At 39.5% G+C, this 6,051-nt stretch overlaps 1 protein-coding gene across 1 annotated transcript in view; it reads right to left on the bottom strand.

Moving 5' to 3' along the window:
* Window positions 1-6,051, bottom strand: part of LOC126391792 (doublecortin domain-containing protein 2-like) — a 32,068-nt gene that overhangs the window by 23,954 nt on the left and 2,063 nt on the right. The gene's annotated exons all lie outside the window — the stretch shown is intronic.

The raw sequence follows: 6,051 nt of genomic DNA, 5'->3' as shown, positions 1-6,051 counted from the left end.
GTCAAACTTCCTAGGAAGAGATCGATTTTAAGTGTGTTTCAAAAAATTCAAAATGGCGGAAAATCTATATAACCGGAAGTTATGGGTTCTTGAGGCAAATTTGTTCCTCATGAGAAGAGGCATCTCTGTGCAAAGTTTGAGATATGCACATTCAAAGTTTGCAATTTCAAACAGTTGCTATAGCGCCCCCCTTTTGGCCAATTGATGTAATAGTGGGGCGGCAGTAGCTCAGTCCATAGGGACTTGGGTTGGGAACCGGAGGGTTGCCTGTTCAAGTCCCCATCCGGACCAAAATATGGATCATGGACTGGTGGCTAGAGAGGTGCCAGTACACCTCCTGGGCACTGCCGAGGTGCCCCTGAGCAAGGCACCGAACCCCCCAACCGCTCGGAGCGCCTGTCATGGGCAGCCCACTCTGACATCTCTCCACTTAGTGCATGTATAGGTCCAGTTTGTGCGTGTGTGTTCGGACCTGTGTGTAATTGACAAACAGAGTGAAACATTGAATTTCCCCTCGGGGAATAATTAATTAATTAATAAAGTATATAAAATTAAATTAAATTTAAAAATTGCGCCATTCGCATCCTCCCATCACCCTCTACCAATGTGCCAAATTTCACATGGATTGACCAAGTCAGTGAGGAGAAAAATGTGGAACAGACACACACACAGACAGAGTTTTTGTCATTATATAATAAGATAAAGTTTTCAGTTTGTTCATCTCACCTCAGCCATTTTTTGTTTTGCAGCAAAATATCTCAAGTGGGCTGAAAAAGCAATTGATTATATCATTCTCGTGAGGTACCTAAAGTTTATTTTTGAATTCGTAATATTAATAATTTATATTTAAAAAATTGATGTTTGGCACTGTGTGACGATACGATATTGCCACACAAAAATACTGTAATACTATGCTGAATCAATTTTTCCCCCACTCCTACTATATATGACCAATACTGTGCATATATATGAGTCCTAAAATAGGGAACTGAAGACTACTTTGAAAGCTTGTTAGCAGATCAGTGTGTCCAGCTGGGATTTCAGGACAGCTCTGGTTTCCAAGTGGAGACTCAGCACAACAGACCTGTGCAAACTTTAGGGACTTTTGCATTAGGGACCAGTGCTAACACTGGGGTCACTCTTGATATTTTAGTTGTTTAGGACAACATTTAAGCTCCTAAATGTAGCTTTCCATGTCAGGGCAGTCAACAGGGCTACTATTGTTTGTCCTCACCGAGAATGGCAACAGGCTGACGTAGCATAATTTGTTAAATGTAGACAACAATATATGTATTCATTTTAAAAATCCATCCACTTCTCAAATTCTTTGGGGATTTTTTTTTTCCTTGCCTCTGACGCGAGAGATTTTAGTACAAGGTATAAAAAACAAGACTGCCTGACATCAAAACCTTTTACCCCTGATGGCAAAAGAGAAAGAGCTTTTGTACACACTAAAAGAATCTGTCTCTCATCTCTGTGACAGCAAAAGAATGAGCCCTCTGTAATCCTTTGAGGTTGTGAGGTTGCAAAGAGCGAGCACTGCAGGTCTCATCCCATAACACCTAACCCACTGTGACTCTAAGACTAAGATCTGGATCCTCAGAGACAGAGAAATAAGGGAGGAGGTATATTAAAAGTCTTCTGGGGGCATGTGAGTGCACCCTGGCAACGGAGATGTGAAGGGCAGAAGTAGAATTTAAAAAACTTTCTTCATAAAATCAAGGCTTGGGATGCATTCAGAGGTATACCGGTAAGAAGGCATGAGAACAGGACACATATGCTGACAGCATAAAATACTAGTGTATAATGAAATGTATTTAATATTGCATAACTGCTAAAAAAAATTGAAAAGCAATACAACTGCATTTGCATTTTAACCATTACACTTTAAAATGTACTACAAACCACACAGGCTAGTATAAACCATTTAGCTAGTAACCAGTGCAAGCTAGGAATAAACAGAAACAGTCAGGGCGAGGCATGACTCACTCTTTGGGGAGCTATTAGAAGCACTAGATCTGGTTTCTATTGACAATAATTTTTATAAGCACATGACCTTTGATTGCACAGCAGGAGAAGTCCTCTTGGCTCATTTTAGTGTGCATGTACACATCACGGTTGGTAAAAAAATAAATAAATAAATAAACATCACTTTGTACTATAAGCAGGTGCCTTTGAAGGGAAACCATGAGATCAAGGAAACACCTTGTACTTTCAATGCTGCTCATACACTTTGATACATCTCACACCCACTTGATTCAATCCAGAGTGTGCAGCTGCTAATTAATAAGCAAAGACAGCACTAATTTATGATGTAAGGATTGCATGTATCACAAGTTAGGCTACTCCATCTTAACCAAGCAGCAAACTCCATGGCTGAATAAGTGCCAAAAACTGCGCAGTTCTTTGAATGACCACTAGAGGCTGGCTCTAGTGTGAGTCAATCCCCACAGATGTGTTAAAATAACAACTTTACAGCAGAAATAAACAGCCTCGTACAAAAGACAGTTTTGGTCTCTATAGCTAATTTCTCCATTGGTGACAACTGCACGGGGAGGATTAAATTTTTATATAGCCCACCTAACCCATTCAAAATTACCGTAAAACTTAAATTAAAAGCGTGGTCCCAATTAAACGCCCAGTCCCCTTTACTAGCCCGGTGTAGCTACACATTTTGACAAATAAATGCTTGTCTCAATTAGAAGCCTGGTCTTTTTGCCAAGCAGTTAATTTTTATAGAAGTTCTTTGGATGTATAAAACTGGATTATTGAATACTGACTTGAACTAGCTGTTAAGATCGCACATACTAATATAAACATTTAAACTTTTGTCAATATGGAGATGCTACACATTGTTAGCTCGGTTGATTTCATTTTACTGAAACCATGAGCACCAGAGAAGTCCGTAAGTCACTTAGATTTACCAGCACGATGAAAAAACAAGTGGTGACTCCCTTTTTCTGAAGCTGTCATAAAGTCAGTATATGTGTCCATTCCTCGATTACCTGGTAACTTATTTATATTCTTTTAGTCGGTAAGGGTACACCAATCAAATTAATCAAAAGTGTTTTTTTTAATGAAAATTCATCCAAGTTATGAATATTGTTTCAACAGGATAAAGTGGTGTTGCGTAGGTATGCCGGGTGCCGTTATCCTTGGGTGCCGAGACAATCTTACTATAACACAAAGTTGTGTGTTACGTTAATACGTTATTCGTAGCCTCATTTTTGTATAAGCAATATTCATACTGGCTCAAATAAACAATGTGATCGCTTTTCCCATCTTTGCTGAGGAACAGTTCTGTGTCAAAGGAATTGAAGGTCTGTCCCCAATATAAGCCTGTGGAGTTCGTGATTTAAGCAAATGATAGCCTGGGCTTTTAATTGAAGTTGGCTATGTCTTTTATTTTTGTACAGTCTATGATCTTGACTGGTGATTGGTCATTGCACTTAAACACTACATATGTCTACCAACATTACTGTAACCAGCAGGCCTGAGCACAACTTCAAGTGGGTTCCTATAATTAGCACTTCCTATAATGCTCCAGAATGAGTAAGGACAAGAAACAAACTTGCAAACAATCCAGCCGGCTAAGAGTTCTCATCATTAATCAACACAATCAGGCAGGTTAAGAGGGGTAGTGAGGGGGATGCAAGGTCCTTGTAAGTTAATTGGCTCTTTTTATGCTCGCCACGTAATCACAGCAGCAACAACAAGCCCTCGAGGTTATCTGTGATGAATGAGCTTATAGTGGGGTGATAAGACGAAATCAAGAGAGCAGTTCCTGATTCACTTTGTATGATTAACATGTTACAGTGGAGAGAGGCAGGGCACACACAGCTAATGCTGTGTGCGGCCAGAGACAAAGGTCAAAGTCAAAGAATAAAATTGGCTGCACATTTGTAAAGCAGATGATCCTGACAAAGACCTTGTGTTTAAACATGCATTGTTTTCTCTGACAAAAATCAGCATGTCAAACCTTTGCACCTCTGTTTTTTGTTTTTCCATTTTGTCCCCAAAACATGAATGGAGTTCATTCGGTTTAGTAACGGTTGCCAGTACAGATATCTGTGCTTTCAGAAGGAAAAAGAAATACTATGAAAAAAAAAAGTAACTCTACTTTGGAAAGAGGACCTGCAGTTGACTTTCAAAAAAGAAACAATACACCCTGGATCAGGGCTTTAAGCTGCTCTTGTTTTGGCTGTGACTTCATAGCTGGTGATTAAAGATGCATTGAAAGAAGGGATGATTATGATCCATAAATCAATAATGCATGGCCATTGAGACAACAACAAAGTGATTCTTCACAGAGAACAATAGAGGGGAATGCTAAACATAACACCTTGCTTAAATGATCTTTCTAAAACCTTTACACTGTGGGTGGGGGCAGGAGTGCACAGGCGAATCCTCATGTATCTTGCAGTTAGTGGCAGTTTCAAATGTTAAGAAGTTGGATTAAGTGAGGATATTGTGACTGAAACCCCAGCCTGTGAAGGGTTTTATTAATCTCTGAAAGAACATATGATGTAATGCAATAACAGAAAAGCAATTTGAACAGTGTGTCTAATGAAGGTATTCAATCTCATGTGGCTACTAAACCTCAACTGAGCTGGATGTTAACACCAAAGAAACACGTTCAGTGTGATCTGAGTTTTTGTGTCCAGGATTCCGGTCAAGCGTGTACTGGCTTAAAAATGTTGTCCGGTCTATAGTGAGTGAGTGAGTGAGGGACTGACAGACTCAGTCATGTGAGGCTAACAGTGGTTTTAACTGCTAAAGCTAAAAGAACCAGGAGGTGGAGTGGAACCTGAGGATCTTTACCTGCAAGATGTGGGGAGGCACCACGCCCCGAGATTGTCTGGGTTATTGACAAGATGATGTGAAGTATGATAAAAGGTGTCAACTCTGCAGATTGTGATTATATGAAATGCATATATAAAAATTATACAGATTAGAAACTTCAGGCATTAAAAACTAGGCATTACTTTCTGTTACTACACTTCTCTTTTATTACACTTGGATCTTGGATCTGGATGAATTCATCTGTTTAAAGCTAAAGTCAAGTTTTATAGCAAATGCAGCTACTACACTTCTTAATTTAAAGTACTATTAATATGTATACTAATAGCCTGCTAATATTTTGTTAAACATAGTTTTCCTACATAAAAGTTAAATGAAACTCTGAAAACATCTACTCTTTCTCCCTCAATGGAAAATTCTAGATTTGGCCTCTGCCCCACCCACCACCGCCGCTTGATGTAGGTTTTGCTTATGCTTTCCTCAGCACCGCCCATGCTAGGTTGACCAGTAAAAGACCAGTGTGCATCATGATGGCTAGCGTTAGTGTAAGTGGAAACATCGGAGAGATTTAGCCATACTCAGCCTCATTCAGACCCAGACTCAGCTGAGGAGTGTCTTGTGCACCAAAATCAGCGACTAGCACACATATCAGAATGCTAAGTGTAGTTAGCATCTTTTGTTTATGTTGTTTGTTAGCTTGTAGGCTAAATGGCAGTGGCTGAAACAGTGTTAGTGGTTGTGAAACATACAATGATATCTACTACGATGGAGTTATGGGTAGAGAGTGGAAGGAAGCTTCAGGTTCCACCACGTTTGCTGTCAAAACTTTCACTATGCTAACTCTGCTCTCTGTAGCCTACTGACAAGTCCATTCTGCACTGGAGGTTTCAGGTCTTTCAAGTCTTTTCCACAGTCAATATGTGTTTCCCATATTGGACTACAACTGGCTTACATGGCCCGGCGTACAATTGAATCGCAATTTTTTTTCTTCAGTAGAGAAATGTAAAAACACCTCTCTAGTGAAAACTTTACAGACATACGAATCAGTATAGTCAAGTTTAGACATTTTAGAGGACATAAACATAAGAAAAAGAGATGTTTAAGCTGAGGGGAACTTTAAGACATACCTCTCTTGACTGACTTGAACTAGGGCTGCAACGATTAGTCGGCTAATCGATGACTAATCGACTATTAAAATAATCGGTGACTATTTAAGCAGTCGACTAATCGGTTTGAGTCATTTGTCATAGA

The sequence above is a fragment of the Epinephelus moara genome, chromosome 6 (genome assembly GCF_006386435.1).
Source record: "Epinephelus moara isolate mb chromosome 6, YSFRI_EMoa_1.0, whole genome shotgun sequence".
Classification (NCBI taxonomy): Eukaryota; Metazoa; Chordata; class Actinopteri; order Perciformes; family Serranidae; genus Epinephelus; species Epinephelus moara.
Note: the sequence above shows the minus strand (reverse complement) of the source record. Positions and strands in the feature narration are given on the sequence as shown.